Source organism: Hyperolius riggenbachi, chromosome 1, assembly GCF_040937935.1.
Source record: "Hyperolius riggenbachi isolate aHypRig1 chromosome 1, aHypRig1.pri, whole genome shotgun sequence".
Classification (NCBI taxonomy): Eukaryota; Metazoa; Chordata; class Amphibia; order Anura; family Hyperoliidae; genus Hyperolius; species Hyperolius riggenbachi.
Genome location: NC_090646.1, coordinates 485,319,141 through 485,343,335, shown reverse-complemented (window position 1 = coordinate 485,343,335; position 24,195 = coordinate 485,319,141). Strand labels below are relative to the sequence as shown.

Genomic DNA, 24,195 nt, shown 5'->3' with positions numbered 1-24,195 from the left:
TCGTCCAGAGACGCCGGAGGGTGCTGCTCAGGCCCTGGTGGGCCGATTTTAATATTTTTTTTTAAAAACACGCAGCAAGCACTTTGCTTGCTGCGTGTTGTAGAGTCGACGATCGCCGCCGGGATCTCCTGATGGCCATCATCGCCGGCGGCGATCAGAAGGGTGGGTGGGATTCCGCTGGGTGGGGGGTATCATGTAGCTAGCGCTAGGCTAGCTACATGATTAAAAAAAAATTAAGTTTAAAAAACCATGCGCAGTCGTGCGGCTGCGCATTATCAGAACGCCAGGGAGGTTAAGAACACTGCTTGTAGACTTAATTTTCCTTCTCATCTAAGGCTTATCTCTGCAGAACTCTAAACTGGTTTCAATTTCACCTCGGAAAACATTCAAAAATTGTTCAAACTCTGTCTTTGCCTCTAAAACATTCCAGTGTTCCTGCCCCACTTAATCCAGACATCCGTGGGTATATTATGGCCTTATAGGCCAAGCATATTAATCTCTATCTAAATGTACAAACTATATTTCAATAGAATTTAGCAGAAATCTATTGGGCATCGATTGATCAGCACCTGTCGTACTACTCGATGCAATGCTGTGGGCCGTCTGTCCCTTTCTGCTCCTGACCCAACCCCATCCCTCAGAGATTTTCCAACTTGTCTGATCAGATATATTGGAGCAATTGATGATTGGCAGATTCTAATCCAATCAATCAGAACCCAGTCTAAAGTTTCTGACCTTTATATTTGAATACAGCTTAAATTCATCTCTGTGCTACTCCAATACCCTCTTATCCTGTTCAGCTCTAAGACTCTAGGGCTGCTCTCACACTTTAGAGTTCGCTCCATCCTCTTAACAGGCTTGCTTCTATGTACCTTTATCACATTTATATACACCCTAAGTTCAATAACCTCACATACCCATTTACTTTTCTCTCAGTCATCTCCAATTATCCACAATTCCAGTTTCCCTACCTGTTGTAAATGATGTTCCTCTAACTTCCTGGATTATATGCATGATTGGGCTTTATTCCACCTCCTGTGCCATAGTTTGTACTTGCAGGTTTGTCATCTGCACCCCTATTTTTAGCGCTGTGCATAATAATATGCTATGTCTATTAATTAATATGTTAGTCTGAAATGTCATGTTTCACCCCTCGAGCTCATCAAGTAAACTATTTCTGGCAGGTGCCACATTACACCTACATCTTTTCACTACATCTATGCTAGCTTCTTCTTTGTTTCTTTGAAATCTAGACCAAATAGTGAATATTTCTGTTCAGAACCTACAGAATCCATGCAAATATCTGAACGGAGAGGAATGTAAAAGGCGTTAATATGGACTTAAAAATAAATAAATCCCACTTGCATGACTGTTGTGCTAGTCTCTACCTCTAATGCTGAGTACACACGGGCTACAACTGTCGCAGCAACCACGTGGCACGCGCGTGTTGCGGCGACAGGTCCCCCGTGTGTATAAGGCGCGCGCCACGAACCGTCGCTAGTTAGAGCTGTCGCCAGGCGATTGGCGTGGCCAATCGCCAGCAACAGCTGTCGCCGCAACTTCACCGCAACTGTCGCTAATCCGCCGTGTGTATGCGGACTAGCGACAGCAACCCCATACACAATGTATGGAGCTTCCGGCGGGGGGAGGTACCTTCGGCGACAGCTTCCGCCGCATCTCTGTCCCTCTGTGCGCCGTGTGTACGGCTGCTGCACAGAGGGGCCTGGTGACGAGCTGTCGCTGCTTTTTTTTTGGTCTCTTCCTACATTTGTGCCTCTTGTGTACGAGGCTTTAAGCCCACATCAATGGTAGGTTAGCCAGTGGAGTGTAGACTGGAATGCACCAAACCCAGCCTACCACTTCAGAGTCAAATATATCATCTGATGCCTGCAGAGCTAAATGTCTTTGGTCATATTACCTATTGCAATAGAACTGAAACATTTTACAGTAATCTCTATGGGTGGGGGAAGCACGTACATGAAAAAGAGGTGCAGGGAAATGAGTGTGCTTCATTTTGGTTAGTCAAATATCAGTAAATAATAACGATATTTTACTACAACTAAACCTATCCCAATTCTCATACAGATTCCTCCCTTTACCTATGCCTAACCTTAACCACATCCCTGACAGTACCTAACCTTAAATCCTAAACCCCCCCAGATGCCTAACCTTAACCCCACTTCCCCACGCCTAACCTAAAAAAAATTCCCCTCCTTGCCTAACCTCCCTACAGATGCCCCCTCACTGCAAATCTGCAGCAAAAAAGTTACATTTTGATCCCTTAGGCGTCCAAACACATTTGACTATGACATGTGGGCGCCGACGAACGGCTTCCACCCACTATTTGTAGCTGCATTTTTCATTGCGGGTGGCCCCATCGTTCAAATTTAATAGTTTCACCAATAAGTTGTATGGGCACCTATGGGGCAACCAAATGTCTCTCGTTAACGGGCGCCCGAGTTTCCTGCTTCTGGGGAAGCTGCTGCTGCTTGGCTATTCAAACCTAGAGACCTTACAACACATTTTCCTGTAGAGATGTCAAGTGAAATTTCACAAACTTAATTATTTTGCTCTGCGAGGAGCAAAATGTTTATGTGCTGAACTGGAAATTTGCTAAGGACTTATCAGATTCAAAAGGTTAATGAATAATTAATCAAGCTGTCAGGTAATTAATCATCAGCCTTCCAAATCTGATTATCCTATTATTATTATTTGGTATTTATATAGCACCGACATCTTCCACAGCGCCGTACAGAATTAATTGTCTTGTCCTATGCAAAGTTTCTGTTCAGCCCAGATTAATTCCACTTTCTGTGGAGCAAAATATTGCCCTTAAGTGAGAATTCATGCTCATCTTTCCTCTTGTGAAAGAACAGCAACCTACAGACTACTCTGCATAAAGTGACTGTGGCAGGGGCTCTTAATCAGGTTCTTAAAGGGGCACTATGGCGAAAAATTGTAAAATTTAAAATATGTGCAAACATAGACAAAAACCGTAAGTACGATTTTTTTCCAGAGTAAAATGAGCCATACATTTTTTCTCCTATTTTGCTATGACTTACAGTAGGTAGTAGAAATCTGACAGAAGGGACAGGTTTTGGGCTAGTCCATATTTCCACAGGGGATTCTCAGCAGGGCTTTTTTTTTTATAAAGATATTCCCTAAAAAGGATTTAAATAATGATGCTGGCTAGCTTCCCTGCTCGCTACACAGTTTTTTGGCAGTTGGACGGAGCAATTACCATTCACTACGTGCTTTTGAAAATAAATAAATCCCTAAGAATCCCCCATGAAGAGATGGACTAGTCCAAAACCTGTCACTTCTGTCAGATTTCTACCACAGTCTACTACCTACTGTAAGTGACAGCAACATAAGAGAAAAGTAATTTATGGCTCATTTTACTCTGGAAAAAACATACTTATATGTATATGTTTGCCATATTTTAAATTTTACCATTTTTGGCCATAGTGCCCCTTTAATATATTAACTGTTGACATCAGCTGACCAAACAGTTTATGTACAGTAATATCCCAGATCAGGCGCAGGAAAATATCAGTGGGGAGAAGGGCTGTAAATCTTCCAACGCTGCGTTTTATGAAACCGCTGTCATTCTGTGTTTCCTCTGGCAGTCTTTCATCTCATTGTTACCTGATTCAATCTAAGCGTAATGAATGGTGGTAACTATATCTTTCCTACAACAGTCCCTCTAGTAGTTCAGCAGCAATCTCACGCTTCCACTCTAGTCTGAGTATTAGAGGAGTGTTTTAAAAGGGTTTACAGAAAAAAAATCACGTCCAGCTCTAGTGGTTGCCTTCCCTTTACGGCATAACATGATTGTTTATTTCTGTGCAAGGCACAGGCTGAGCTCAGCCTTGGGAAAAATGGAAAGGAACAGAACATAAGGGAGTTCGGGAGATGCCCAGAGTGTTTAATGCAGAGCAGAAATACAGCAGAAATGTGGGATGCTCAGATTAAAAGATAATAAGACAAAGGGGGCTTTATATTGCTGTTCACAATAACAGTGCTGGTACAATAGTTTATGTAATTTATGTATTACACAGAGACCTTAGTAATCTTTAAAGCTTGCCGTATAATTTAACACAGATAAGCAATAAACTTTCATTAAGCTCTATTCATCATTAAACATTACTACTTCAAAGTGCACCATGTGTTGGAGTTTTTTCTTTCATTAGCTTATATAATGCTTCCGTTTTTGCATCCAAGAGGAATGAATAATAAGTAGCCGTATAATAATTAATAATGTAAATTCTCACTATTTTCAACTTCTTTTCCGCAATGTTCCTGTGGAGCGCCGAGCCTTGAAGTGTAACTCCATTTCTGTTAAAAATTGATGCAGCCTATACAGTATCACTTCAACACAATCCATTTGGCAATTTCATGTAATTAAAATTACCTTTCCACTCAAACTGCAACCAGTTATGACTTTTTTTTTTAAGAGCCAGCGAGTTCAAACTTCACATCTTTACAATCATGGAATAGTGCTCTGCTTAGTGTAGCGATCATTCAGTTTATTGTACAGAGCATGATCAGATACCCATCTTCTTGCATGAGTAACCCACTGACCAGAGAAGCAGGGCCGGAGCTACCATAGGAAAAAATGGGCAATTGCCCCAGGGCCCCAGAGCCTGTAGGGGCCCCCAAGTTGTCCCTCCCCCATCTTAACTCTTGCTCCCCAGGGACTCTGCAGAGTCTGTTAAGTTGGGAGTTGATTGGGGGAGGGTCAGCAGCCAGCTCAGGGGCCTAGGAGGGAAGTTTGGCTACAGCAAAGGGCCTCTAATGACGCTTTTTGGTCGCGGGGTGTCTGTTGGGGGGGCCCCCAGGCTAATTTTGCCCTAGGGCCCAATTGTTACTTGAACCGGCCCTGCAGAGAAGAAAGTACATATTGAACATCCCAAGGGACCATCTTTGGTTTCATAGAGAGCCTTTGCATCTCTTATTACATCTACTGTTATAGCTAAATGAGTTGTTTTTCTTTATGGCAAACCTGAGACTTTTGTTAGTCTTGCATGTCTTTTCATGAATTATAACTGGAAAATGTGCTGCATCAGATGGCAATTCAAGACCATGGGCAGATAGATGACAGTATTTCTCTTCTAGAAGATGTCTCTCTAAGTCTTGCTTATGATTCTACATAAGTAAATACTCTGTAATACTAAAAGGAAAAATATAATTTTCCCTCCAACACGCTTCTATTTTCCACTAGAACTCTAAGGCCCCGTTCACACTTACGGTTCCTATCCGGATCCGGTCCGGATCCGGTCCGTTTGCATCCGGTTTCCGTGCGGTGTGAACACGGTTGCGGTCCGGATCCGGTTTCTTAAGGAGATACCATCCTGTAAATACCTGGGGTCTGGGAGGTCAGCAGAAGGGTCTGGGGTCATTGTTGGAGACAGGTGGACGTGTGGAGACCATCCGTGGATACAGAGACTGCAGTTGGGACCATGGATCCAGGCATTTTTTACTCGTAAACCTGGGAATTCTCTCCTTCCTGTTGTTCGCCTCCTCGTTATCAGACATCAGACATGTTGCTGCCAAAACGAGCTCCAGCATGAAATCGCTGCTGCCCCACTCTTTGAACGCTTGGCCCATGTGGTCCCCATCCAAAATGCATAGGAAGTGGGGTAGAACGTCCGGTTTTTGTAGCCAGTGTGTTGTGCGCTCTCCGGCTCTCATTGCTTTGTATTGGCCGGATGGTGCAGTCCGGCTCCGCTCCGGATACGGCTGCCGGAGGAGCCGGACCAAAAAATAGCGCATGTTGGAACGGATGCCGGAGTCCGGATCCGGTCCGGATCCGGTCCGGCTCCGGTCCGGCAGAACGGACGCATGTGAACGGACGCATAGGCTTTCATTGCTATTGCCGTGCGTCCGTTCCGTCCGTTCTGCAAGCGGTCCGGCTCCGGCACGGCGATTCCGGACGGCCACCGCTAATGTGAACCGGGCCTTACACAGTTCATCTGGGACTCACCGTCCATCAAGATCTCAAATCTCACCTCTTCAGGCAAGCATACAATCTGAACTGGAACATGTTATACATATACTGCTCCAGTTTGGTGTCTGTCTGTACTAACTCCCTCCACCTTGTGTTTCATCACTGTGTTTCTTTAGACTGCTAAAGCTCTTGTGGGCAGGGTCACCTCTCCCCAATACATCTCCTCACTAGTTTCCAGAATCTACCTCAACCGCAATCTCAGATCTGCACACGACCTTCTGTCTTCCTCTAGAATCAAATCCTCACATTCACCTATATAAGACTTCTCAGGTGCCTCACCCCTCGTCTGGAATCTCCTTCCAAAATACATCGTCATTCTCCAACCTTTGAAATCTTTACTTGTTTACTCAAAAATAAATTTTCAGAGAAGTATAAGCTTTAACTTAGACTGTTCCCCTTCAACCTCTGGCCGAGTTGTCTTCCCTTCCAATTCTGTACCATGTACCAGTGTCTATATTTTGAGTATATCACTTTCTGTATTACTATGTATCCCATGTTTTGTTCTTAATCTGTACAGCGCCACAGACTATGTTGGCACTTTATAAATCAGTAATAATTGTTGCATGCATTGCGTCTACAGGTATGTCCATTAGAAATAACACTCCCACCTAAAAACAGTGGTCAATGCAAAGAAAAATGATGTGTTATGCTCCACCTAAGATATTCCATACAAATTAGTCATATTGACTCTGATGCAGCAAAGAGAATAGTTTTCACTTTTCAAAAAACCTATCGCATTCTAGAGCATTAAAAAAAAAAAAGTGTTATTTTCATCCGATCTGATTCACTGATCATCTGAGGTTATTTTAAGAAGAAACAAGCAAAGTGAATAATCAGGCTCATTCAAATAAATAATTGGAAAAGCCAGCTGCACAACTCACATTCTCATTATGGCTTGTGATGCATAACATTGCATGGTATTCACAATGGTGTCCCCAAGAGACATAATCTGCCGCTAATTCAACTTGCAAGTTCCCACGGAAAAAAACACAATATCAATTTAACACCAACCAGAACTCATCTCCTTAAAGCCAAAGTAAAGATGAGGCAGTATTATAGAATGAAGCTTTGCTAAGCTCCACTTGAGCTAAAGCTTATTTTGGCTGTTCTTTCCACTCCCCACAACCTTCCATATGTCTGTTCTCTAACTGCTTGCACAAGCTAAGAGATGACATGGTGGAGGGGTGGGGTGAAGGGGGAAGGGAGAGGTGTGGCCATACTTCCAATACACAGACGTGCAGAGCAGGAATGGACCTTGCTGTGGTTTGCTGGAGCTTCTGGTAAGTAAGGAAGCCTAGAGGTCAGACTCACGTTTATTCTAAAGGTCCATACCCACTGCAAGATTTTTTCTGTCATTTTGAACATTCATTCCAGCCGACATTGTGTAATCGTTATGTGAAATAGCGATAAGTGTTGATTAAAGACAGCCAACTCTCATTCGTTTTGAAAGACCACATCAAATCACATTGGAAATGACCATTCAACAATGCCTGCATGTAGAGATTGTTAACCTATTGGGGACCGCCGTAGGTTGAATCAACGTCCGGCAGGTGGTGGTACCGTTCTGACCGGACGTTGATTCAATGTCCACGCTAAAGAACCGCTCCCGACGCGATCGTGCGCACCCGAGAGGGGAGATTAAGCTGTCATATGACAGCTGGCATCTCCCCTCAGTGATCACTACGATCGCCGTCGGATCGTAGTGATCACTTTGACAGCGATGGCGGCAGGGGGAAAAGAAGAGGATCCACTCACCTCCCTGCTGTTCCAGCGACGATCGGCGCCCCCCTCCGCTCTGGCCGGCATCTCTGCTCCGTCTGAAGTCAGTGCCGGGTCCCGGCTTGATGACGTCATCAAGCCGCGACCCGACCTGAGTGTCATTTGGAGCGGAGATGCTGGCTGGAGAAAAGGTGGCTTCTGCGGCTCATCGCTGGAGCCTGGAAGGTGAGTGATGGCTTCCAGCTACAGGGGGGACACCTGCCTCCATGGGGGACACACAGCCCAGCACACCACAGATGGGATCCGGACGCCCGACCACCCCAAACGTGCGCACCCCCCTCCACTGCAAAATGCCCTGGTCCTTAAGGGGGGTTAGGCGGCCGGTCCCGAAGTGGTTAAAGACGGATTGTCAGCCAGAACATTAATTGCATTTACCCACTGCTCTGTGTTTATTATGCAGCCTGGAACCTCACCGTGCATTGCAAGCACTCCAATATATTCAGAAATGTTTCTGCTCTAATAACTCTTATCTCAGTCAGACTGGCTCTATTTGGTACATTGCAGACGAGAAGGAAGCTTGTCATCTCCCCTCCCACATTCCTCCTCCACACTGATTGGCTGAGGGCAGTTACGTGTGACACAAGGCTGAAATCCGACCTTGCTGTGCTCACATGTTTACAAAGCAAGCAGCTATGACAGTGCAAATTCTAGGGGAAAAAAAAGTAAGATAGGAAATCACATCAGTAAGATGGCAAATGCTAGGAACAGAATTCTCTTTATTCACTGTATAAAACATTCACTAACATCAAAATGTGGACAGTACAATACATATGTTATGTAAGTAGAGCAAGTAGGTCGTTATCTACTAATTTACATTTTTTTTTCCTGGCATAGTATGGCTGACCCTGCTGCTTTAAAGAGAACCTGAGGTGGATCTTCGGGGGGCAGATGGGACACATAGCCATGTTCTCTGCCTAATGACAAGGCTCTGTGTCCCCCAACTGCCGCTCTCCATCCTATCGCCCCGGGTTTACCGACAAAATTTGTCACTAACTCGGAGGTAAACAGAGGGGAGAGGAATTCCCTGTTTAAAACGCCCGCCAGGGGCGTTCCTACAGGGTTTATTGAGCTGCTATTGGGCAGCTCTCTCCCCATGGCCACGCCTCCTGCCGCTCCCCATCTCCCTGCACGCTATGAGAGACAACAGAGTCTCTCAGTGCAGCGTGGTGACCCAGGTGTCATGCAAGTGAAAGTGGGCTATTGTGGCCCAGGGGAGCGGTGGGGAGAAGCACTTTTTGCGGCTACCTGATCTGCTCAGCCCTGCGGATCAGGTAGCCTACTTTTTTTTTTTTTCTTTAGCCCACCTCTGGCTCTCTTTAAACAATGTTTATGCTAAAGTCAACGGAACTTCCTCCCTCATATAACAATCTGACATTAGCATAATGTTCATCTGTGTTTTCGCAGTGTTTGCGTCACGTCACAATACATTGTGGAACGATCATTCATTGGTAGATTTTCACAATCGATCATTCCGTGGGTACTTAGCTTAATGCATTGGCCCTTATCCAGTTAACTTTTTCTCTTGAAATTTCTCCCAGGAAATAATTTTCTATCATATGTAAAAATAACCTTTCAGCACTTGGCACTTTAAAAAAGCACTAAAAACTAGGTAAATAAAAGTTTGCGAAAGCACAATCAAATAGATTTTTGGGTATATTGTAGGCTGATTCTTTGGATAGAAAGTCATACAGTATAGGGGCTCATGTTGCCTTCCCAGGCTAACAAAATCCACTGGTGTAGCTGTACAACTACACCTCCACACTTTATGTCTTCATACAGAAAACGATAATATCCCTGAGCGATCCAGATGCTTGGCTCAGATGCAGCACATCTGTCCACTATGTGTGATCTAAACTTTGTCCGAGCTGATGCCAAAAATAGCTGGTCTGCATCTGTCTCTATGTCAGATATGACTTTCTCTGTTGTATGGCCAAATTTAGCTGTCCTTACCTAAGTCTCAGATGAGTCATTCAACCCATTGCGTATGCTTATCATGGGTATATCAACTTAAAATTCTCATCAGGATTAAACTGGAGTCTAATTTTAATGAACTCTGTTTACAATGTGCCTGGAAGGGTAAAATGATGCACAGATATAATGCATGATAACAAGAATTACCAGTTGTGAGTTTTCATTTTTGTGCTCATTAAGCTTTTCAATTCAAGTTTTAAATCTTTAACTTTGGAATTTAATCAAAGAAGGAGAATTGTGTGTTGCCCCTGCATTTGCCTTCCTTAGTTATGTCAAGAACTGCAAGGCCAGTCCTTGATTGGGTCAATTGTTCAGAGTCAGCAACTCGGTCTCACTGTCGCTTTGCGCATAGATGCTCATATGTGGATTCGCAATCTATGAACCGACTAGCCGAGAGGAGCGTCCTGACTCCAAAGGATTCACCACACACGTACAGTTCAAATGCTTGCCACCACGTGTGAGTCAGCACACGACTGTAAATATATTAGCACACTGCGAACACTGCAAGTTAACCCTTAGCTGTATGCAGGGATCGGCGCCAGACCTGTTTATCTGTGCCCGATTCAAGCATATGGGTTATAAATACAAGATACTATAGAACACAAGGTAACGTTTTCGGAGGAGTAAGTACGATTGTGTATGTTCAGCAACAGGTCCTAACCGCTAAACGATTTTTAAACGTTTTAATAACAAAAATGCATTACACACATTTACATACACCAATTAACATATAAACACAAAGCTTAAAATAAAAGGGAATAATTGTGAAAGGTTTACTTAGCCGAAATGCAGTCTGTGTGGGATTATTTCCTCAAATAAAGTCCAGTTCAAATGCAGGCATTGATATCAGAGTCCTTGAAACAAAACATGTTCATGTAGTCCATGTGCTCTCTGGTCTCCTGGAGAGCACGTGTGTGAAGGTCTTAGATGATGGAATTTGGAGACTAAAAATGGTTGCCGATGGACCAGACTTTTATAACATCTGACTTAGTGGGCTGTCCTACCTGAAAAGTAGGTGTGTTTACCTCCTCTGGAGCAATTAGAGGCAGGACTTCTGCACAAGCCTAAAATGACACAATTTACCAATAACCTGCTCCATTTCTGTCTGGATTGGCGCACAGCGAATCCGAGGGCAGATTCGTAACCTGCGGCCGATGTGTGATCGGATGACACCAAATACCGTTAGATTAGCATGTGAGGTTTTCCAGTACTAAGTAGTTGAGTCCCCCTGGCAGCTAGCAGGCTAGAATTTGGATTAGTTATTAGGCTGATTTTTAGGAACCAGAAAATATATTTGTCATTTGTCTGTGATAACCACATCTTGAATTATTAATACATGAAATTTGTCCATTGTCTGTTCACAGTTTTGGAGGGAAGCTAGGGACTGATTGTTATCTGCTGATTCTGCAGAAGCTGCTCCATGGCCACCATTTGGTCGTAGCTCATAGCACCTCTGTGTCAAGAGCTACTTGCGAATAGCTAATAAGGGAGTGGAGGGGTGAGGGGCTCTAATTCAGACTGAAGGGAAAGACATGTTGTACGTTTAAACAGAAAGTGACAAAACAAAACTGACATTCTGCTCGAAAATACAGAAATCGTTGGCGATTACGCACAACTTTCTGTAGTGTTCATCACAAGTTACATAATTAATTACAAAATACAGTACATCTAGTTCAACCAGAAATATTGGTACAAAACTGTCCTGCATCTTCACATATCATAGTTGATCCAGAGGAAAGAAAAATATATCTTACAAAGCTTGGGCCGATTAGCCTCTGTACTGAAAAAAAGTGCCCCTGGGGGGTACTTACCTCGGGAGGGGAAAGCCTCTGGACCCCACGTCTTCCCACGTCCTCCTCTGTCCTGCGGTGGTCTCTCTCTGCCCTTTGGAAGGCACGGCCGACAATTTGTAAGGCTGTGCAATATTTACCTTACCCAGTTCCAGCGGGGGCGCTGTTGAGGCTCTCAGCTTAGAAATAGGCAGAAATAGCCGATCCCAGTCGGGTCCACTCTACTGTGCAGGCGCAGTAGAGGGGACCCAACTGGGACTGGCTATTTCCGCCTATTTTCAAGCTGAGAGCTGCTACTGCTCCTGCGCTGGAGCCGGGAAGGTAAATATTTAGTTGGCCGCCGCTTGGAGCAGCATAACAAGACCACCCTTGGATGGAGAATGATGGGGGAAGCCTTGATAGGATCAAGAGGCTTCCCCCTCCCAAGGTGAGTACCCCCAGGGGCATTTTTTTTTTCATACAGATTCTCTTTAAAGTGGAAATTCCAAAGTGGAAAATAGATTGGCACTTACTATGACTGTTCACTTTTTTTACCCATTGCAACAACAGGTAATTTTTGTATTAAGCTGGAGGGAAGCACTGCAGCATCTATGGTATGTGCCATTGTGTGTCTGTCACTGTGAATATTGTAGTTCACACAACTCTCTCTTCTCCCTTGCTGATCTAAGAGATACCTTCCATCCTCCTATGGCACAATTTCTTAGAAGCCTTTGCAGTGGGAAAAACTGCAATTGCATTTTTTCAGTAGGGGACGTGGTCAAACAGCAAAACCTGTATTTTCTGGCACAAAAGGTCAGTTTTTAAATATTTATTCATACTATTATCATTCATATCATTATGTCGATGAACTGTGCTGGTAGTATGGAGTTCATTTTTATACTTAAGGTCTGCTTTAAAAGGGAAAAAATGATAGCATGTGTATTTTGTGGTGCCTATACTTACCTTTCCATGGGTTTAGTTGGGATCCCCTCTGTTGTACCGCTCTGACTGCTGTTTGTGGCTCCACAGAGTGGAGCATGCTCTGTCCCCTTGCTCTCCCTGTAAAGTCAGACTCCCACCCAGCTGTGCACAGTAACCAGGGCGGAGAGCATTCGGGACTTATGTACTTGAGAAGTGCTTCTCAGAGTGGCACAATGGAGATAGAAAGGTAGGTATAAATAATCCATACTACACATGCTGGTGTGTTTAATTTACAGATTTATTGTCAGTTCGGGTGCCCTTTAAAAGACACCTGACCCAAGGTAATGTTACCTTGGGGGAGTATCAACAAATGTGTCCACCAATGTTATCAGTAGATCCTCTATAGAACAGTGACTCGTGTGTTACTTTTCCATGTCCTTTCACAACAAGAGCTACATTATTGTCACAGAGAATGCAAATCTCAGGTGGCTCTTTTTTGTCAATCCCAATGCTACAGAGGCTCTTGCTGTTGACATTTTGGAGAATGTGAAACAAGAATATGTTCAGGGATATTTTTATGAGACACAATTGTATTTAATCCTCCATTTGCATAACTGTATTTGATAGAATTCATAGAGCTGTTTTTACCAGGAGCTCAGGATCCAATGTCCAGAGTGCGGGGCAGGAACACAGTTATCAGGGGAATGTCAGAGAATCTGGCATGACGAGGAGGTATGCAAATATAATAAGGGACCCTCAAATTCAAACGCCACTCAGGTTAATGTCTGTTTTCAACACATTCAATGTCTCCATTGAACGCAAAGTCCCATCTTGTATGTCGTTTCTGGACTCCACATATACTATGTATGCCGACAGACACAAAGGGGTTGATTCACTAAACCGTGCTAACTCATAGCACAGCCACGCTAGCGTTTTGCACATGTTATAACGCACGCACCGGTTTTTGCGCGCAAATGTGAATTTTCATGCGCAACTGCGAATTTCCTTCAGTCTCCCAGCGGCAATCGCCGTTTGGAGACTGTTAGATGGTGAAACCTCCGTCTAATAAGTCTGTACAGAGCTGCAAACTAAGTCAGCGCTGTACTGTGGACAGCCGTGTAACATGGCTGTCCCCCTGGGGGAGACAGGATCTGCTTTTATAGGCTGCCAATGGGAGGGACCTGGGGAAAAAAAGTAAAATTTAATAAACAAAAGAATTAAATATTTATATATAAAAATATAAACAACCTGGGAGCGATCAGACCCCACCAACAGAAAGCTCTGTTAGTGGGGAGAAAAGGGGGGGGGTCACTTGTGTACTGAGGCCTTAAAGCTGCAGTGGCCCATTTAGAGAAAAATGGCCTAATCTTTAGGGGTGTTTAACATTGCGGTCCTCAAGTGGTTAACATACTACACATGCTGGTGTGTCTAATTTACATATTTATTGTCAGTTCAGGTGCCCTATAAAGAGAAACTGTAGTGAAAATAATATAATAAATAAAATTGCTTATTGTTTACAATATTAATTTATAGATTATTTAGTCAATGTTTGCCCATTGTTAAAGCTTTCCTCTCCCTTATTTATATTGTGAAATGTATCACTGGTGGGGACATCTTTAGTTCTGACAGGTGATCTGTGCGGAATGTTTGTTACTGAGAGTTCTATGCAGACAGGGAGATATTCCTTGAAGAGGCGGCCTTTGAATACGCAGGGCCTGGGGCGAGTGTCATATGCAGGGCTTAGAGCCATAAAAGTAGGCCATATACTGTACCACCACGCTCATGGGCTTGTCCGTCTATCATGCTGTACACCTTATGATTGTTTAAAAACAATTAAGTTTGTTAGTCTAAGAGGGCCACTGCAAGTTTTAAATCAACATAGTGTTATTTCTGACGCTGCTATAGGTGCCTCCAGTATAGTTAGCCAGACATAGGTGCCCCCAGTAATGGTAACCAGCTATAGGTGCTCCCAGTATAGGTAACCAGGCATAGGTGCCCCTTCTACGTAGTGCTGAAGGGGGTCCTGCACTGCCATATTCATGGCAGATTCTCCAGAATGTCTTTATTTTCTAAAGCATTTCCTGGACAGTAGCAGCACGGTCCACCTGCCAGTATAGTGAACATGCAAGTAAAAAGGCCCGCTTCTTTGTATAAGCCCAGGGAGTGTTTTTAAAAAGAATTAAGGAAACTTTGAGAATTCCCCATTTACAGATGGATATAATAATCCACAACATGTCTGTAAAGGGTTTAGTTGTCAAATGAATACTATTGTAAGCGACAGAGACACAGTAAAAAATGTATTTATAGTGCACTTTACTCTGGGAGTTAAGGTGCCCATACATCAGACAATGGGCCTGATTCACAAAGCGGTGCAAACTTTTTCGCGGACTTTTGCGCGCGCAAAGTGCCGCGATTCGCGCGATCGCGGACTTTTGCGCGCGCAATTTGCCGCAAATTGCGCGCACAAAAGTCTGCGATCGCGCGAATCACGGCACTTTGCACGCGCAAAAGTCCGCGAAAAAGTTTGCACCGCTTTGTGAATCAGGCCCTATGTATGGGCAGATCGACCAAGAGACAGATCTCTCTCTGATTGAATCTGATCGAAGAGAGATCTGCTGCCTGACATCACAAGTTCTGATTGATGCTCTTATAATATCTCATCTGGACTCTTGTAACATACTACTTTGTGGACTACCAAATCACAAACTGGCCCCGCTCCAATCTGTACTGAACTCGGCTGCTCGTCTCATTCATCTTTCTTCCTGCTCTTCTTCTGCTGCTCCTCTCTACCAAGTGCTTCATTGGCTGCCAATTAACCAGAGGATCCAGTTTAAACTCTTAACCCTAGCCTACAAAGCTCTCCACAATATCTCTCCCTTGTACATCTCCTCACTAGTTTCCAGATACCAACCCAACCGCAATCTCAGATCTGCACATGACCTGCTGTTGTCCTCTTCTAGAATTACCTCCTCACATTTACGTATACATTTTGCACGTGCTTCACCCCTGCTCTGGAATGCCCTCTTACAACACATCCGTCATTCTCCAGCCTTTGATACCTTTAAACACTCTCTCAAAACATTCGCTCTACCTTAGGCTACTTCCCCTGTGTCCTAAAACCAAGTTGCAGTTCCTACTAGATATCCTAAAACATGCTGCCTCTAGGTATGTTTATAGTATACTTCCCCACCTCTTGTTTCCCCCCTATTCCTTCAGATTGTAAGCTCGCTAGGGCAGGGCTCTCTCCCCCTTTTGTGTTCTGGAATTCTTATACATTTTATTAGGGATGGGACTTCGAATCCGGCGAATCCACGAATCCATCGAATCTTAGGAAAGATTCGAGATTCGTGGATTCAAATCCCCATGCCATTTGCGCGCATTCGAATCCGACGAATCCGCGCAACCCGCCGCATAATTTTGTCGCACGCGTCGCTTTGTATACATTACCTGCGCCGCTTGTGACGTCATCGCGACCACCTCCGACCTCGCGTTCCATCCGCGCGTCGCTCCCGCTCGCCGGGTGATGACGTTGACGCTGCCCCTTGAAGACGTCGCTCTCGCGGAGAAGACCCGGCGCGGACGTCGCAAGAGCTGAAGGCGTGGACGGACGGGCGAAAGAAGAAGCTACAGGTCAGGTACAGTATGTCGGGGGGGGGGGGGGGGGTTGCCCAGGAGCCCTAGAAGACCTTGCTTGGTGGATGATGGCGGTGGGGGCGGGTGGGGTCGGGTGCGGGCCTACGTGAGGTCGGGCGGCCTACTTTTGTGGGGAAGGGGACCTATGCCTGCCTGGCTACCTACACTGGGGGGGACCTATGCCTGGCTACCTATACTGGGGGGGACCTATGCCTCAGGCTACCTACACTGGGGGGACCTATGCCTGGCTACCTACACTGGGGGGACCTATGCCTGGCTACCTACACTGGGGGGGACCTATGCCTGGCTACCTATACTGGGGGGACCTATGCCTGGCTACCTACACTGGGGGGGACCTATGCCTGGCTACCTACACTGGGGGGACCTATGCCTGGCTACCTATACTGGTGGGACCTATTCCTGGCTACCTACACTGGGGGGGACCTATGCCTGGCTACCTATACTGGGGGGACCTATGCCTGGCTACCTACACTGGGGGGGACCTATGCCTGGCTACCTATACTGGGGGGGACCTAAGCCTGGCTACCTACACTGGAGGGGACCTATGCCTGGCTACCTATACTGGGGGACCTATGCCTGGCTACCTATACTGGGGGACCTATGCCTGGCTACCTATACTGGGGGGGGGACCTATGCCTGGCTACCTATACTGGGGGGACCTATGCCTGGCTCCCTACACTGGGGGGGGGCTATGCCTGGCTACCTACACTGGGGGGGACCTATGCCTGGCTACCTATACTGGGGGGGACCTATGCCTGGCTACCTACACTGGGGGGGACCTATGCCTGGCTACCTATACTGGTGGGACCTATGCCTGGCTACCTATACTGGTGGGACCTATGCCTGGCTATCTACACTGGGGGGGACCTATGTCTGGCTACCTACACTGGGGGGGGGACCTATGCCTGGATACCTATACTGGGGGGACTTATGCCTGGCTACCTATACTGGTGGGACCTATGCCTGGCTACATACACTGGGGGGGACCTATGCCTGGCTACCTACACTGGGGGGGACCTATGCCTGGCTACCTACACTGGGGGGGACCTATGCCTGGCTACCTATACTGGGGGGACCTATGCCTGGCTACCTATACTGGTGGGACCTATGCCTGGCTACATACACTGGGGGGGACCTATGCCTGGCTACCTACACTGGGGGGGACCTATGCCTGGCTACCTACACTGGGGGGGACCTATGCCTGGCTACCTACACTGGGGGGGACCTATGCCTGGCTACCTATACTGGGGGGACCTATGCCTGGCTACCTATACTGGGGGGGGCCTATGCCTGGCTACCTATACTGGGGGGACCTATGCCTGGCTACCTATACTGGGGGGAACTATGCCTGGCTACCTATACTGGGGGGACCTATGCCTGGCTACCTATACTGGGGGGACCTATGCCTGGCTACCTATACTGGGGGGACCTATGCCTGGCTACCTATACTGGGGGATCTATTCCTGGCTACCTATACTGGGGGGATCTATTCCTGGCTACCTATACTGGGGGGACCTATGCCTGGCTACCTATACTGGGGGGGACCTATGCCTGGCTACCTACACTGGGGGGGACCTATGCCTGGCTACCTATACTGGGGGCACCTATGCCTGGCTATCTACACTGGGGGCACCTTTACCAGAAGCTACCTATACTGTCATTTTGATTATCATGTGCTTGTTCTTTGAGAAAAGGTTTGGTTGAACTCATATGAGCCTTTCCTACCCTTCTCCCTTTATGAATGCCTGCAGTCCAAGCCCCACACAAGCCAGATACTCGCTGTTGCCTGAGCCTCACACAAGCTGCCGCCTGAGCCTCACACAAGCTGCCGCCAAAGACAGAGACCACCACAGACATCTTGCTACAGTAAGAAAAGTACTATACTCGCATTCTGTTTGTCTTTGAGGGGCACAATGTACTGTACCTGACTACCTATGCCTGGCTACGCTAGCTAAACTGTGGCCACCTGAACCATAAGCTACCTATACTGGGGGCACCTATGCCTGGCTATCTATACTGAGGGCAACTATGCCTGGCTACCTATACTAGGGGCACCTATGCCTGGCTACCTATACTGGGGGGGGGGACCTATGCCTGGCTACCTGTACTGGGGGCACCTATGCCTGGCTACCTGTACTGGGGGCACCTATGCCTGGCTACCTATACTGGGGGCACCTATGCCTGGCTACCTGTACTGGGGGCACCTATGCCTGGCTACCTGTACTGGGCGCACCTATGCCTGGCTACCTGTACTGGGGGCACCTATGCCTGGCTACCTGTACTGGGGGCACCTATGCCTGGCTATCTGTACTGGGGGCACCTATGCCTGGCTACCTGTACTGGGGGCACCTATGCCTGGCTATCTGTACTGGGGGCACCTATGCCTGGCTATTTATACTAGGGGCAACTATACCACGGATCGCACAATTCTTATGTGCAGGATTCGTTAGATTCGGGATTCGAAAGGTTCGAGATATTCGAGAACCTTTTCAGATTTGGATTCGGATTCGAAAAAATTGTGGATTCGTCCCATCCCTACATTTTATTCATCATGTTACTTTTGTCATTACCAATTCTGTATTTTGTATCAATTCTGTATTTTGTCACCAATGATGTATTTATTTTGCATATTGGTGTATTCCATTAGTCTGTATTATTATGTATCTCATGTTTGTTTCTTACTTTGTGCAGTGCCACAGAATATGTTGGCGCTTTAAAAATCAATAATAATAATAAATACGTGGATGCGTGTGTCACACAATCGCCACCGTTACACTGCACCAGGCACCGGGAAGGGGGGGGGGAGGACACATTTTACATTGGGGGACAGTGCGGGGGGAAGTTCCCGATATTGCACGCAGTTGTTACTGCCGCGCATCTGATTGAGCATGTTGGCCCTACATCTTGCAGCCTGTCTGATCGAGAAATGTGACCAATTCCGGCTCAAAATTGGTTGCATTGTCGATCGGGCATGCTCTTGGCAACACCGATTTTAGTCCGATTATAATAATCCAATTGGAAAGTCAATCGGCTGCCAACTGGCCACTTTAACTCTGTACATTTTATATGTGAGTGTACACGTGTATTCAACATTTTACATTTGTTTGCAATAGTGGTCCTTTTGCAGTAATGTTACTGATTTGTAATACATATATATTACACGTACAATACATACATGATAAATACATAATACATATGTGGCACAGGTATAGCATTCCCTGATCTACATACTGTGCGTCACTATGCTATTTCATAAGAAGTAAATTCCTTTTCTAGCTATTAGAGTTTTCTTTTTGTTTGTTTGTTTTTGTAGTATGACAGTTTCTGCTAGCTCTTACAATTTTCTAGCACATATTTTGTACTTGCTGTGCACAAGACAGAAAGTATCTAGTATCTAAGGAGAGAAAATAAGTGACGTCACAAGGTAGGCGGACCCTTGCTCTGTGCTGCAACATGTCTGGGCATGTATGGGGAAGTCGACATAAAGCTAATGCAAAAATGCAGCTGAACTGGAACCTCTTCCCAATCTGTAACATGTATGCATTGCTTCAGTGAGATTTTTCATGTAAGTACCCTTATATTTATTTTATTCTCTTTTACCTGGAAATCATGCCATAGTATTCATGCATTCAGTGATTTTACAAACAAGAATTTATAGCCATTAATGATGAACTGGACATGATTTGGAATACTAGAAATTCACATACAAAAATCTGATACCTGATGATGCTTCTTATGGTAATTGAGCTGCTATCACACCATTGTTTCTTCTCTGCTGACTCCAGCTAGGTTAATATTAACTAACTTCTTTGTGAAGTTCTAACATGAGCTGTGCAATGTAAAACCTCATCAGTACAAGGATGCAGACAACTTTCATCACATTACCATAGGAATAGAAAGGAAATGGTACCCTTACCACCACAGTACAAAGCATAAATGTAATAAAAACAAGTACTAACACAAGATAGAAAAACACAAAAAAGCATGTAAAATAACAACACATTTTGGTACTTACATATTATCCCATATGGAAAGTTTGGCAGCTCTTTGGTATATCCCCTAGCCAGATCTAAACATTTTTTGAAAGCTGAAAGTCATGGGTTTCCTTTGCACTGGGTCCTGAGTCAATACAATGCCCCATTCCCAAGTTGGGGGGGGGGGGGGGAGGGTTGGGGGAACGGGGGTCCCCTGCACGTTGCTGCAGAGAGCACAGTGGAATTGAGTCTCTTGCCCATGCCAGTAAGACAGAGAGGAGACGAGGGTGCATAGCTGCGCTGCTCCTTCATCTGTAATGAGAGACCCAGAGCACTTGACATAAGTTTTAAAGACACAGATTTATGCTACGAAGGAAGAAGAAGTCCTACCAGGTGTGCTGCTTGCCTGCTTATCATCATGTTGGGTTTGTCCCGAACTTCTGTAATTGCACTTTCTGCAGCCAAGTTTAGGGGACACCCCTCCTTCAAAACCCCATAACTTGGGGACTGAGCATCATACTGACTCGGGACCCGGTGCAACAGAAATCCAGATCTTCCTGGGGGAGCAAACAGAACTTTAACAAAAAGCTGCCAAACTTTCCAGACGGGATAAAACGTAAGTACCCACATTTTTTTGCATGACCATACTGGGCACAGACATTACATACATATATCCTGTTTATATACTGAATTTAATTGGAAATTCATAGTAACCGACAAAGAGTTATATAAATGCCTCAGTAACCAGCAAAGAGTTATATAAATACCCTTCTGAGATGTAATAACATTTTTGGGGAGTATCTTTTTCTAAGCATGAGCTGAAGTTGGTTGTAAATGTCATACACAGTATATTATCTCTATAACATTTTTGTCAGTCTATAATTACACTGTAGGGTACCTTATAATCATGTGTTGGGATATTAAAAGTATTTATTTCCATTTGCTCAGCACTTTATTGATTCTGTTCCCTTTCGCTGCACAGTTAGGAGCTGCTTTCAGTTGTATCAGTTTTTATATTTACTAACAGTGTGAAACAAGGAGAGGAGCCAGTCTAGCTACAAACTCAGCTCTTTTGCTGGCAAGTAATGCTTTATCATTGTAGCAGGCACCTTTTGCAATAGGGCCCGGATATCATAGATATTTTAATCATTTATATATGTGTGTTTTCTGTAGGGTATTTTTTGTGCATTATCTATTATTCAATATCAATACATCATTTTTGTACTATGGTTTGCAAATGTGTGGGTACGGTATTTCCTCGGGGATTCAGGTTCTTTTCTTATTCTTCTTGTGTCTGATTGAAACACAAATTAATTTGGCTGTCAAATGGGATAGAGCCATTTAATTGCTGTTACCGGGTTTCCCAATTAGCTTTTACACAAGAACCACAAATAATATCTGTAGGTTTAAATCTGTCTTCACAGAATGCTTTGAAACCAAACCATTCCCTAATTAATAATGCAAACAGCCATTGCTTCTCTGCAGTGTATGACAGGTCAGCAGCTGTGTGAATACAAGTAGCAGCAGTGAGAAGCCTTGCCAGGTGGAAGATACCAAGTAATATGGGGGGGGGGGGGGGCATTTCTGTCTATTTTTGCAATTCTGCTAATAGATCGTGGATATTTCAGATATTAAAACATTTCTAAGCTTTTTTGGGGGACTGGAGGCAAAAATAATGTAGAATCCGGAACTTGCGCTTTCCTGGCGCAAATACCATCCACATGCAAGTACAGCAGTCACAATGCTACAGCCCTCACATGATGTGTAGCCAACTAAACTGATGCACCAATGAAATTACAATAGTTGTGTTATAAACATTTTACCTGACATTTTTTGTTCGGAAAGAATACTGCAATGTTTATTTTTTAAAATACATTTTAGTTTTGCTTTACATTTTATAATAAAAGTCTAATCCCCCCCCCCCCCCCCCCCCAGTATAGGCAGTAAGATGCTTCCTCCCAGTATAGGTAGTCAAATTACCCCATCTCCACAGTACAGTGATCCTGTTCTCGGAAAAGTGCTCTGTATATATACAGGCAGTGCAGGTTCGCAGAGACACTTGAACATTATTATATAGAATATACAGTATATATATATATATATATATATATAGAGAGAGAGAGAGAGAGAGAGAGAGAGAGAGAGAGTAGAGACATTAGACTATGATGTCAGTGACATGTAGTGCGGAAGGGGTGTCTTGACACCCTGGAGAAAAGACCCAGGAAACACAAAAAGGACGGGAGCCCAATAGTGTGATACGTTTTAGTAAATCTTTATAGAATAGTAAAATGAAAACTACTCACAAAGGCGGGTTGCAGAAGGGCAATCGACCGCAAGAAGCAGGTGGAGAACATAAACCCGACTCCACCCAAGGTGGTCTCGCGAGACCTGGTGGCGGTCGCTCTCCTAGGGAAACTTGACAGTTGTCCTCTGTGGGGTGAACCACATGCAGTCTGTCTGAACCCCTCCAACAGGATATGTCGGGGGGGGGGGGGGGGGTATATAAGCACAATATATATAACCCATATTGTTCACCCATATGTCAGTGATATATAAATGCATAATAATAATATAGTGGGGCTTTGGACTATGATCATGGTAAGGAATCTAGGGAGTAGACTGTGAGCTCCTCTGCGGGACAGTTGGTGACAAGACTATGCACAGCGCTGTATAAATACATAATAATAATAATATATGACTGCAGTTAGGACCCTTTGTTCCAATTACATTTTTACACTTCATTTTTTTTTAAAAGCATGGCCTCGATTCACAAAGCGGTGCTAACCTACTTAGCACGTCTAAAGACTTTGGGCGTGTTAACCAGAGTGCTAAGTACTTTAGCACTGTTTTTTAAAATCACATCGCGCGCAAAGTCCCGCACGCGCGCACAGCACAGTGTGTGCAAAACATCGCATCGCGGTGTGATGAAAACGGCGCACCCGATGCGCTCATAAGGTAGCAATGCATGCAACCTTATAGGCGCATCGGGTGTGCCGTTTTTGTCGCACCGCGATGCGACATTTTGCATCCGCACCATCCTGTGTGCACGCAAAGTTTTGCGCACGGGACTTTGCGCGCGAGTGCTATTTATAACGCCTAAACTAACCTTAGGAGTGATACAGGCCTTTTCACAGGTGTGCTAACACTTAGCACTGCTTTGTGAATCAAGCCCCATGTGTGACACTGTTGCACGAGGAGCAGTAATAATTGTTTGTGTCCCAGCCATTTAGGAGTTAAAAATGTGTGCTACATTAATACAGTGCCTACAGAATGTAACATAGGTTCGTGTACTTCTATGTTATCATTATTTGGATCCACCCATGATCTGCTATGACCGTGGCATGGGGCCACCTTCATTTATTCTGCATAGGGACACACTATTGATTTTAACTTTCCATCAAGTTATGTTCAGGCACATCACATCCAATATTTGTAAACATACTTTTATTCTCCAATGTTAAAAAACATGATAGTAATCAGACTTTAGGACTGCACTTGTAGCTACTATAACACCTGGAGGGTGCCAAATTGTATAGAATGGAGGTGCGGAGGAGGTCAATGTTTCACCCCAAAATTAGGCTTTTTTTAAGACAGTTAAGCACCCCCAAAGCTCGCAATTTATCCGAAACTGGTGATCAACTCCACCCATGTCCACATCCGGCCCTTTATCATCAGGAAGTTATATGCAATAAATGTGTGTTCTTACCTCACACATAGTCCAGGTGCGGCTCAAATCTGTGTATAATGGAGGTACCATGCCAGCCCAGCATATCTCCGTCCGTCAATTTCCGCTTCATCCCCTGGAGCACATTGCACTCCAATTTGCGGCATTTAATGTTTTGAAGAAGGCGTCTCCACATTAACTATTGATTTTGTCTGCCACGGGACTTCATAAATGCTTATTGACAGTTTGTCCACATAACTTCAGCATGTATTACCAAATGGCCTATATGGATTGTGGGGATCACAGATGCATACAATATAGTAGCTTTCATATGCTTCCCATTTTAGGCTTCCCTGGAATAACTATCAAAAGTCGAATGTAAATAGATTTCCTTATCTTCTCTGCTCCTGTTGACAGCTATAGGAGCTGCCAAAATCTGCACCCCAACTAAAT

The 24,195-nt window shown here is 44.9% G+C and overlaps 1 protein-coding gene across 11 annotated transcripts in view; it reads left to right on the top strand.

Moving 5' to 3' along the window:
- Positions 1-19,570: 19,570 nt before the first annotated feature.
- Positions 19,571-24,195, top strand: part of LOC137522035 (uncharacterized) — a 206,247-nt gene continuing 201,622 nt past the window's right edge. For 10 of the 11 annotated variants that reach the window (XR_011022253.1, XR_011022254.1, XM_068242078.1 and 7 more), the window contains exon 1: positions 19,571-19,669. The gene's annotated coding sequence lies outside the window, so the exon portion shown is untranslated. Of the gene's footprint in view, positions 19,670-20,675; positions 20,695-24,195 lie in introns of those variants that run through there. The other variant, XM_068242067.1, reaches the window with a different exon arrangement.